The following is an 11,394-nucleotide window of genomic DNA, read 5'->3' as shown; positions in this document are numbered from 1 at the left end:
ACTGTGTCAAGTGCTTTCCATACCTTCCTTCATTTCCCCTTTGCAAACATTATTATCCCAATAATTCAGATGGTTAAACTGAGGTTTGGAGAGATGCCTTGCCCAAAGACATTTAGCCAGAGCGCTCCCGTAGGGTTATGCAGTGCTTTCGAAGTAAGGGTGGCTGCTCCTGGCGAGATTACCGCGCTGGAAAGCAAACAGAAATACATCGGATTTCAGCCCTAAGGGATCCGCACCCACGTGAGCGAGCGCACGCTCCGCCTCGCGCTCCCGAGGACGTTTGATCACGTGGGCAGGACCCCGCCCCGCCCCGCTCCCTCCCTATCTCTCTCTCCCTCCCTCCCTCCCCCTCCCTCCCCGGCCCGGTCCGGCCCATCCCCCTCCCCGCCGGCTCCCTGAGGCCCTGCCGGGTCGGGCTGCGGGCGGCCGGGCGCGGACCGTCGGACAGACGGGCGCCGGCGAGGACAGACGCACGGACGCACAGAGGGCCGCGATACGCACGGCCCGGGCCGGCGCTCCGAGGCCCGCCTTGGAGGGCCGGAGAGCTCCGCTCAGGTGAGGCGACGGCTACGCGGGCCCGTAAGGGTGGGCCCGCCGGGCGTCTGCGGCCCCTGCCGTCTGGCTCAGCGGGGAGGAGGCGCTGCCCCGGCCCGGCGCGGGAAAATGGCGCCGACCGACCGTGGAGCACGGCCCGAGTACGGACTCGGCCCGTAGCCGCCCCGCCTGCCTGCCCGCCGGGCTCGTGTCCCCGTCGCCATGTTGGGGAGCGGGCCCCGGGCCTGCGGGCGGGGGCGCTGGAGAGAGAAGGGTCCCTGCCGGGGGTGGGGAGGGTGCGGGACGCGGGTTCCGGGGCGCTGAGAGTGCAGTGGACGGCCGAGCAGAGGTCTGCATTTGGTGGCGCTCCGGGCCGGGAGAACTGGAGGGAGACGGACGTGGGGCCGGGGACGTGGAGAAGGGACACCACTGGGTCCGAACGGAATCGGGGTCGAGGTCCACGGGACTGTGTGCGGGGGCCGGACCTGGAGCTAGGTTGGGCCATGGGCGCTGTTCAGGACTCCAGGGCAGGTGGGACCCGGGGGTTGTGGGGGCCGAGCTCAGGCTGTCAGGACGGACAGTTCTCTGGGGAAGGGGGAGTGACCAGAAACGGGGACCCTTTGGATACAGACTTGGTTATCAGATTGGGACTGTCCTCAGAGCCCCGGGACTGAACTACAAGTCCGTATAACCCCCAAGGGACTGAAAACTTAGGTGTCCCCAGAATCCCCCAACACCTATTGGGGGGAGCAACAGAAAAAGGGAAGGGTTTGATGGGGAATAGAAAATAGGGGGGCTAAATTTGAGTGCAGGAGCTCATCAGCAAAAGGGGTGCATAGAGTGGAACTGGTTGGCAAGGAGGGAGACAGCCTCCATCAACTTAGGGAGTTTGTGTGTGTCTTTAAAAGGCGGGATCAGGCTGTTTGGGGGCGGTGACCCAAGGCGTCGTCCCAGGAAGGGGACAGCCCACTGTTTAAGAGCAGGGTAACCTGGGGAGGTTATCAGAAATGTGTTTTTGAAGCCGGTAAGAATGGTGAAGAGAAGTGAATGTGCAAAAACTGTAAGGATCTTAGCGATCAGTTAATGATTTCAGGTCATGTAATGATTTCAGTTGAGACATAGAAAGGTAAAGTTGACTTCCCAAGATCTTACAAGTTAGTGGCAGAAGTAGGACTAGAACTCAGGTCTTTTGCCTCCTCATTCAGCATACTGCCTTAGAGAAATTTGCTAGTTGGGAGAAAAGTGTTTAAAAGTCAAGAATGGCAGTATATATCAGAGAAATATTAATGATTTATTTATTTATTTATTTGTATTGAGTTTGTCATTGCAAAGGCTGTGAGGGATACAGAAAAGTATGGGTAACCAGGTATTTGATATTTCTAACCCACCTTCTAACAAAGAAGTTATCTTCAAGATGATTTTGATCTCTGACTTTCTAGAATTTTAAGAGATGATCCTTCGCTTCTAGGTGTTTACTGTACAGTAAAGGGACACAGAAAGTCTAAAAATATAACAGTGAATAATGATAGAAATCCAGGATCCCTAGCCTGATCAAACTTTAATTGACGTTAGATCATGCCAGAGAAGAGTTCAAAGTTCAGATGGGTTGTGGTAGAGTTCTAGGGGAAACTATGCAAATCAGTTGTAATGTAGTAGGTCCAGGGCCTTCATATTATCAACAAGGACTTTACGCAAAAAGATTATGAGGGCATCCATAATAGTAAGATTTTCAATACCATATGTGTATATAGTAAATTTTATTTGTTCTGGGTCTTTCTAGTGTTGGCGGAGCCTAACTTTTTCTGTGCCACAGACCCCTTTAGTATCTGGTGAAGCCTATGGACTTGTCTCAGAATAATACTTTTAAATGCATAAAATAAAATAATAGGGCTACAAAGGAAACCAATTATATTGAAATACAGTTATCAAAATAGACAAATTGTGATATAGTAATAATATATATATATATTCTTCTTTATCAGCACATTAAGAAATAAGACCTAGTGATGGGGTCTGATAATTGGCATAATTTCAAAGAGGTGATGAACACAAATAAAATTTCAAGATATTTGCAACAACTGTAATATGATATAATGATATCTGTGATTTCTATTGTTGACAGAGTCACAGATACTGCTTATACTACAATGGTTTGTTGCCTACATTCAACTTTGAAGAAAATGATAATTTCCATTTAGAAGTTAGTGACAATAAAGAGGTAATTTTTTCCATCCAATTTCATGAACCACCCCCCCCCCCGCCCTGAATTTTGTCTCTGGATTCGCATCTGTGAACCCCAAGTTGAGAAACTCTGCTCTCATTTCTACCATTAGGCATGTCTTCCTTTCAGCAAACGTTTACTGTGTGTTAGGACATCAACTCTGTGTCAAGAATTGAGCTAAACTCTGAAGTTTCAAAGGTCTTTAAGGAAGAGTCTTCTCACTTTTAAGTGTTCAGTCCAGTGAGAGAAATAAACATATAAATAATGATGGGATGGTAGATGCCAAAGGAGAATTATCAAAGGTTGTAAGGACACAGAAGTGGGTGTGACTCTGCTTTAGGAATCAGGGAAGGTTTTGTGAAGGGATGGCATTTGAGAATTTGAGACATGTATTGAAAGATGGAGGAGTTTGCCAAATGGAGAGTTGGAGGGAAGAGCTTTCCAGGTAAAGACTTGCCTTTTCAGAGAATGCAATTGAATGTGACTGGAGCATAGACTATATGTGTGAAAGGGTGGTCAGAGATGAGATTGCGAAGGTTGTTTGAAACCTGGTTGTGAAGGCTCTTGCTAAGCAGTTTGGACTGAACCTTTGGCTGATAGGGAGGCAATAAGGGTTTTCAAGGAGGGCAGTGACATGACTAGGTTTAACTTTTAGAAGATAAATGGATGCTCTTTGGGATGAGGGGGGACTGGAGAGAAGAGAAATAATGAGGGCCTGAACTAAGGCAGAGGCTGTGGGCATTGCATAGAGCTAGAATTTTCAGATGTTTATAATTGACATTGTGAATGGTGAAAGAGAGGGAGTTATTTAGAGTTCTAGTTTGGGATGGTGGTGGTCAAAGATGTTTTAGAAAGATGAAAATGACCTGAGCATTGACAAAGATAGGAAAAAGATTATTTGGTAGGGTAATAGAGTTTTGGAACCTGTTGGAAAGCTGCCAAGTGTGGTGTGGTTTTTGCTTAAGGAAATAGAGGTGTCAGATATTAAGGGTAAGGAAAGATGTGGAAAGTATTCCTAGGATGTCAGAAAATCACAATTATCTATGTCAGTAATTGGTAAACTCTGGCCCACAGGTCAAATTAGGCCCTCCACCTGTTTTTATAAATGAAGTCTTATTGGAACACAGCCATACTCATTCATTTACACATTGTCTGTGGCTGCTTTTGCACAACCACTGGCAGAGTTGAAGAGATTTAGCAGTTAGTGTACAGCTTACAAAGCTGAAAATATTTACTATCTGGCCATTTACAAGAATGTTTGCCAACTCCTGATCTATGTGTCTGAATGTTGGATGTTTAACTTCTGGTTTGCCATCCAGTTTCTAGGCTGTGGAGAAAAATCGTCTTGGCTTTGCCCTTCTGGGAGGTCCCCAACTTAACTTGCAGTGTGACATAGACCTCTGAATATTTTATATTGGGCAATGATGCCAGGGTCTACTGTTGTGGGTCAGCTGTGTGGCAACTGTAGTAGTGCCAGTTTTTACACCTTAGACCATGCTGGGGCTTGTTTTGCCATTTTTCTTTTGGGTTTTTGTCTCTTTTAAAATATTTATTTATTTAGATTGTTAATCCTTTGTTGGTTATATGTGCTACAGGTGTTCTTTCCCATCTTGTTGCTTATCTTTTTAATCTTTTAAAGGCTTCTTTTGTTAAAAAGAATTTCTGAATTTTAATATGGTCAAATTTATCAATCTTTTCCTCCCTCAAGGATTTGAAGTTATTTTTTATATTATCTTTTAGAATCTCTACTGTTTTGTCTTTAATGTTTAGATCTTTAATCCTTCTGGAATTGATTCTTGTGTGTGGTAGGAGATAGGGTCCAGTTTCCTTTTTATTCTATGCATAACCATTTGTTCCAGCACTGTTAATTGAAATGGGGTTTGTTTTCAAATTGTGAGCTCTTTTTGGTGGAATCTGTCTGAGGTTCTGATTCCACCTAGGCTGCTTGCTGACTGTGTGACCTTGGACAAGTTACATAACCTCTTTATTTTTTAATTTTTATTTTGAAATAATTTCAAACATATAGGACAGTTGCAAATATAATACAAACCCTATACAGAGAACTCCAACACCCCCCCATCCCCAGATATCCGTATCTACCAATTTTACATTTTGCTACCTTTGCAGTACCTTTCTCCTTCCTTCCTTCCTTCCTTCCTTCCTTCCTTCCTTCCTTCCTTCCTCTCTCCCTCCTTCCCTCTCTCCCTCCCTCCCCCCTCTCTTTCTTTCAACTATATCTGTTATCTTTCTGTCAATTATCTGTCTACGCATTTATCATCTTCTGAACATTTGAGAGCAGGTTGCATATATCATTCTCCTTGAACTCATAACACTTCCATGTACATTTCCTACGAACAAGGATATTCACTTATGTCATTAACTTAACTGCAGTTAATTCAAGAAAATTAATATGATATAAAGCTTAAATTCTATATTCCAATTTTTCCTTATGCCCACTTTGAGCTTTTCTCCTCCATTCTTAGATCCACTCCGGTATCATATATTGCAGTGATTGTCGTTAACTTTTAATTAGCTCTTTTTTTTTAAATTAACTACATTAAAAAAAAATTTTTTTAAAAGATATACAATAAAAAAACATTTCAAACAAACCATAACAAGGGAGTAAGAAAAAGACAACTAACCTAAAACAACTACTTTACTTCCAACATGTTCCTACTCTACCCCAAGAAAATAACCTAATATAGCAACACTTCTGTGAACTTGTTCCTACCATACCTATCAGAAATTAACAAACCATAGTCATTCCTGGGCATTCCAAGAACGTTAAATTTACCCGCAATAGCTTATCTGTTCTTATTGGGTTATCGTTCCCCCTTCATTAATTGCTCTCTATCACTAGTTCCCCTATACTCTACATTATAAATTATTTATTTTAGGAGTGTGTTGTTTAACCTCCAGGTGTTTGTGAATTTTCTACGTCTCTGATGGTTATTGACTTCTAATTGTATTCCATTGTGGTCAGAGAATGTGCTTTTAATATTTTCAATTTTTTTAATTTATTGAGGCTTGTTTTATGTCCCAGCGTATGGTCTATTCTGGAGAAAGTTCCGTGATCACTAGAGAAGAATGTGTATCCTGGTGATTTGGGATGTGATGTTCTATATATGTCTGTTAAATCAAATTCATTTATCAGATTGTTTAGTTTTTAGTTTCCTTAGTGGACTTCTGTCTGGTTGATCTGTCTGTAGGAGAGAGTAGTGATGTGTTGAAGTCTCCTGCAATTATTGTGGAAACATCCATTGCATCCTTTAGTTTTGCCAGTGTTTGTCTCATGTATTTTGTGCCACCATGATTGGGTGCATAAACATTTATGATTGTTATTTCTTGTTGAATTGTCCCTTTTACTAGTGTGTGGTGGCCTTCTTTGTCTCTCTCACCATCCTTGCATTTAAAGTCTATTTTATCTGAGATTAATATTGCTACTCCTGTTTTTCCCTGGCTGCAACCTGCATGAAATATTTTTTCGATCCTTTCACTTTCAATTTCTTTGTGTCCCTGTGTCTAAGATGAGTCTCTTGTATGCAACATATTGACAGTTCATATTTTTTGATCTGTTCTGCCAATCTATATCTTTTAATTGGGGAGTTTAATCCATTTACATACAATGTTATTACTGTGAAGGCATTTCTTGAATCAGCCATCCTATCCTTTGGTTTATGTTTGTCAGATATATTTTTTCCCTCTCTCTCTTAATGTCCTTTAATGAACCAATATTGAATCTCTTTAGTACTGAACCTTTCTCCATATCTCTCTCTCCTTCCTTTGTTTTTCTGTCAGTAGGGCTCCCTTTAGTTTCTGAAGTTGGGTAGGTCTTTTATTAGCAAAATCTCTCAGCATTTGTTTGTCTGTGAAAAATTTAAGCAATCCCACAAATTTGAAGGAGAGCTTTGCTGGATAAAGTATTCTTGCTTGGAAATTTTTCTCTCTCAGAATTTTAAATATGTCATGCCACTGCCTTCTGGCCTCCATGGTGGCCGCTGAGTAGTCGCTACTTAGTCTTACGTTGTTTCCTTTGTATGTGGTGACTTGCTTTTCTCGTGCTGCTTTCAGAACTTGCTCCTTCTCTTCAGTATTTGACAGTCTGATCAGAATATGTCTTGGAATGGGTTTATTGGGATTTATTCTATTTGGAGTTCGCTGGGCATTTATGCTTTATGTATTTATATTGTGTAGAAGGTTTGGGAAGTTTTCCCCAACAATTTCTTTAAATACACTTTCTAGACCTTTACTCTTCTCTTCCCCTTCTGGGACACCAATGAGTCTTATATTTGGATGTTTTATTTTATCTATCATATCCCTGAGATCCATTTCAATTTTTTCATTTTTTTCCCCATTCTTTCTTTTGTTCTTTCATTTTCCGTTCTGTGACCCTTGAGGTTGCCGGTTTGTAGTTCAGCTTCCACTAGTCTTGTACTATGAGTATCCAGAATCTTTTAAATTTGGTCAACAGTTTCTTTTATTTCCATGAGATCATCTATTTTTTTATTTACTCTTGCAATTTCTTCTTTATGCTCTTCTGGGGTCTTCTTCATGTCCTTTATATCCTGTGCCATGCTCTTCTTCATGTCCTTTATATCCTGTGCCATGCTCTTGTTGTTTATCTTTAGTTCTTTGATTAATTGCTCCAAGTGCTGTGTCTCCTCTGATCTTTTGACTTGGGTGTTTGGGTTTGAGTTATCCATATCATCTGGTTTTATGATATGCTTTAAAATTTTCTGTTGTTTTTGGCCTCTTGGCATTTGATTTACTTGGTAGGGTTCTTTTAGGATATATAGGATTATTCAAAGATGAATCTCTAATTTGTCAGATCTACAGCTTGGTGCCATACACTTTCTCTAACCAGCATATGGGGTCCACGAGTCACCTATTCCCCTCACGTCAGTTCTCCCCCACTTTGTCTTTGTGGTGTGTGGGGGTCTGATTCTTGTGGGGCCAATTGGTGCACCAAGTTTGAGTGTGTCGTTGGTGCTGTCTGCCCTGAATGTGGGGCGTGTGTCTGAGTGGTTAGGAAGGGAGGGCAGCTTTAACAATCAAACCTCCCAGGTGTTCCTGGAGATTTAAGGCTGTTGCAGGAGTCTAAATCTTCATTTCAGTCTCACCACAGATTGTCTCTGCTGCTGACCCACAAGTCTTTGGTGTTGGCGTATGGTCCCTGGGATTTCCGAGTGGGTCCCTCTTCCAAGCCGTGCCCTTCTAGGGCCTCTGCTGAGGGAAGGTTGTGCTGCATCACAAGTGTGCACTGTCCCTCAAGGGAAGTTCTGGGCCACTGGGCCATGTAGGGACGTTCTCAGCCTGCTGAAAGGATGGCTGAATGGGGCGTGTTAATTTCCCCTTTTCGCACAGCTCTGCCTTCCCAGCTCCGGGACAATTAGCTGTGGGTGCATGAAAGGCTATTGTCCATGCCCGATATTGTGGCATGTACGTGTGTTGCTGGAAACACTTCCTGTCACACTGAGTTTTTTGGTGTGGCTCTGGGCTGTGGCTCCGGTGCCGGGCAGGAGCATTCCCAGCCTACTGGGAAGATGGCTGCAAGGGACGTGTTTTTTTTCCCCTTTTCGCTAATCTCTGCCTTCCTCGCTCTGGGACAATTAGCAGCCAGATATTGAGGCATTCGCACAGCCTGTTCCTGCCACGCTTCACTGTGCGGTTCTCGCTGCCATATCGGCAGCCACTTTTGTTTTTTTTTAAAAAAGAACCAGTCTGCCTCCAAACACCAACCCTCAGTTTCCCCACACTGCAGCATGGCTGCTGGACATTCAGCGGCTTACTCACTCGTTTCAGAACGCAGACTCCTGGTTTCACCAAGTGCACGGTCCCTGTGGATTTAGCAGACCTTGTCCAGCTGCTGCATCTCTGGAACTGGTGTTCTGGGTCACTTTCTGGCTTTTATCTATTATTTTTTACGGAGGCATTTTTTTGCCCTGTCTCCTACCCGCCGTCTTAGGTTCTCCCTCTACATGACCTCTTTGTGCTTCAGTTTCCTCATCTTTAAAATAAGGATGGTAGTATTTATCTCACAGGGTTGTTGTGAAGATTACATCAGTTAATACAAGTAGCACGTGTAGAACAGTGCCTGGCACCTAGAAAGTGCTCTGTAAGTGCTAGCTGTAATTTAGTGCTACTGCTCATTTCTGATTCCTCAGTACCTGGCACAGAGTAAGTGCTCAATGTGCTCAACACAGTTTTTAAATTAATTTAGCTTTCAGGTCAAAGCAGAGTGGTTGTGAGCCAGGCTCAGTGTTGCAGGAGATGCATCCAAAGAACTGCTTGGTTTTAGTTCTTGACTTTGTCTGCTGGGATAGAGCTCCTACCATCCCCATCACTTCTTTGGCAGAAAATTTCTGTAGTAAGGGATGCAGACTGTAAGCAGGTGTTAGATTTGGCCTGAAGACTTGTCTTGTTTGACTAATATGATATTTTAAATGATTAAAAATTTACACAAATTTCTGAGTTTCTGACTTAGCTTGAAAATTGGAAAATCTGGTGTCACTGAGCCTGTATTCCCTCAGCAATAATCTGTTTGTTGGGATGTGTTGACTAATTCTCTGTGGTCTGCACTCCTCTCTTACTTTGCTTATTTTACTTGCTTATTTACCTTTCTGGCACTGTATGCATTTGATTTTCTAATACCTACTTTATCAAGGTTTTGAATATTGTCTTCCCTAACCCAATAAGTGACACTGGAATAGGGGCAGGATGGTCAGAAATTCACAGATGAGTTTGTGGGTAATAAAAACTAGAAGCTGTTTCTAACACAGAGTCATACTTGAAATAATGAATAAAATGATTGAAATTAAAAGATAACATGAAATTTAGTTTAACTCAGTGTGACCGTTTAGACTTCTACTCTGTACTGGGCATTACATTATAAATTACCACATTGATAATAGAAAAAAAAACTAGCTGGCCAGCTTTATGAAATACTACGGCAGAGGCCTTTTTACAGGCAATGTAGAGCTGTTGTCCAAGACGGTGGTTGAATAAGAGAGAGGAAATATAGGAATCCATTCCTTTTTCACACAATTTATTGAACCCTGCCATCTATATTGGGCTAGAACTCTGCAGGATACAAAGCTGTATTTAGCCACGGTTTAAGTGTGAAGAGGAGTATCTGTAATGGGTTATGGAGCTGAATACCAGAGAGTTGCAAATTTGTGAACAGATTCATGTTTTAGATTTTACTGAGGGAAATTGTTTATTAGGTTAAAACCACTTGCCATAATTATAAATGTTATATAGAAGTAAGACTGTGTCCCCTTTATAACATACAGACTTTAAAAATTCAGATATTTGGAGAAATTCAAAGACGCTGTGGTTAAGCACCTGAAAGAGGTGGCCTGTGAGCTGGGCTTCCAAGGATGATTAGGATTTTAATATTTGGAAATGAGACTGTTTTCCAGTCTGAATGAAAGCGTGAGGATAGAGGTGGGTGTTTAGGGGATGGTAAAGATTCCAGTTTGGCTGGAATTATAGAAGTAGCTCACATTTTTTGCATGTTTACTATTTGCCAGATAATGCAATGAGCATTTTATAACTAGTATTTCACAGTGACCCTATGAGATAGCATTATTTTTAAGTTTTTTACCCTTTTTATAGATAAACTGAGGAATAGAGCTAACAGTTTATAGAGAAATAATTGAGTTTAGCCAGTCTAATCCCAAAGCCTGTGGTCTTAATCTCTATATTACTATAAAACCAAATCATGGAAGATTTTGAATACTCTTCATTTCCAAGCTTGAAGTTCAGACTTGATTGGTTAGGCAGTGGGGAACCATAAAACGTTTTTAGCCGTGCAGTGATAGAATGGATGTAGTGATGGAATGAAAACTGCTTGCTTTCTTCTTTTTTTCCCCACCTTTAGCTCGTGTCTACCTTTTGTGGTGTCTGGCACATTTATTTATTTTTAAAAAATTAATCTCTTTCTACCTTACCTTATTCTAAAAGGAACTTAAGGTGGCTGCCTAGGAACTCAGTAAACATGTAGTGAGTGAATTAACAAATAACTAGAGTTTTATATATATATAGATGTTTATATAAAGGCTTTGTTGAAGGGAGTAATATATCCCTAGAGTTTGGAGATAAGCTATATTTCATATATAACCCTTATAAAGTAATAGTCCAGTGCCATATCTTCTTTAACTCATAAAGAATTGTATATTCTCTCAGTTAGAATATTAATGATCAGTGAATAATATTAATTATTTCAGTTGATAATTACCAAGTTCAGAGGATGTTCACACTTTAAATAGGTATTTAGGTTTGCATTTAGCCATAACCAGCTGCAACCTCTCTCCCTCCACATATGCATTCACACAGAGTCAACAGAGTCCATTAGCCAGCTCTTTTAACTGATGTTGAACCTGTTGATATTAGTTCCAGCATACTCATTTATGTACTTTTTCTAAAGACCAGATAGCAGCAGTTCCTCATAGGAAGAAAGAGTTGCAAATTTGTGTACTGAGGGAAATTGTTTATTAGGTTGAAACCACTTGCCATAATTATAAATGTTAAAAAGAAGTAAGGCTGTGTCCCCTTCATAAAATACAGACTTTAAAAATTTAGACATTTGGAGAAATTCAAAGATGCTGTGGTTAAGCACCAAATACCAGCAAAGGTGG

The 11,394-nt window shown here is 41.7% G+C and overlaps 1 protein-coding gene across 13 annotated transcripts in view; it reads left to right on the top strand.

Annotated features, from left to right (window-relative positions):
- Nucleotides 1–344: 344 nt before the first annotated feature.
- Nucleotides 345–11,394, top strand: part of NCOA6 (nuclear receptor coactivator 6) — a 189,799-nt gene continuing 178,749 nt past the window's right edge. For 10 of the 13 annotated variants that reach the window (XM_037812091.1, XM_037812086.1, XM_037812083.1 and 7 more), the window contains exon 1: nt 345–555. The gene's annotated coding sequence lies outside the window, so the exon portion shown is untranslated. Of the gene's footprint in view, nt 556–2,656; nt 2,753–11,394 lie in introns of all 13 variants that reach the window. The other 3 variants (XM_037812082.1, XM_037812079.1, XM_037812089.1) reach the window with 2 other exon arrangements.

This window comes from Choloepus didactylus, chromosome 19 (genome assembly GCF_015220235.1).
Source record: "Choloepus didactylus isolate mChoDid1 chromosome 19, mChoDid1.pri, whole genome shotgun sequence".
Taxonomy (NCBI): domain Eukaryota; kingdom Metazoa; phylum Chordata; class Mammalia; order Pilosa; family Megalonychidae; genus Choloepus; species Choloepus didactylus.
This window is presented reverse-complemented; position numbering and strand designations above follow the sequence as displayed.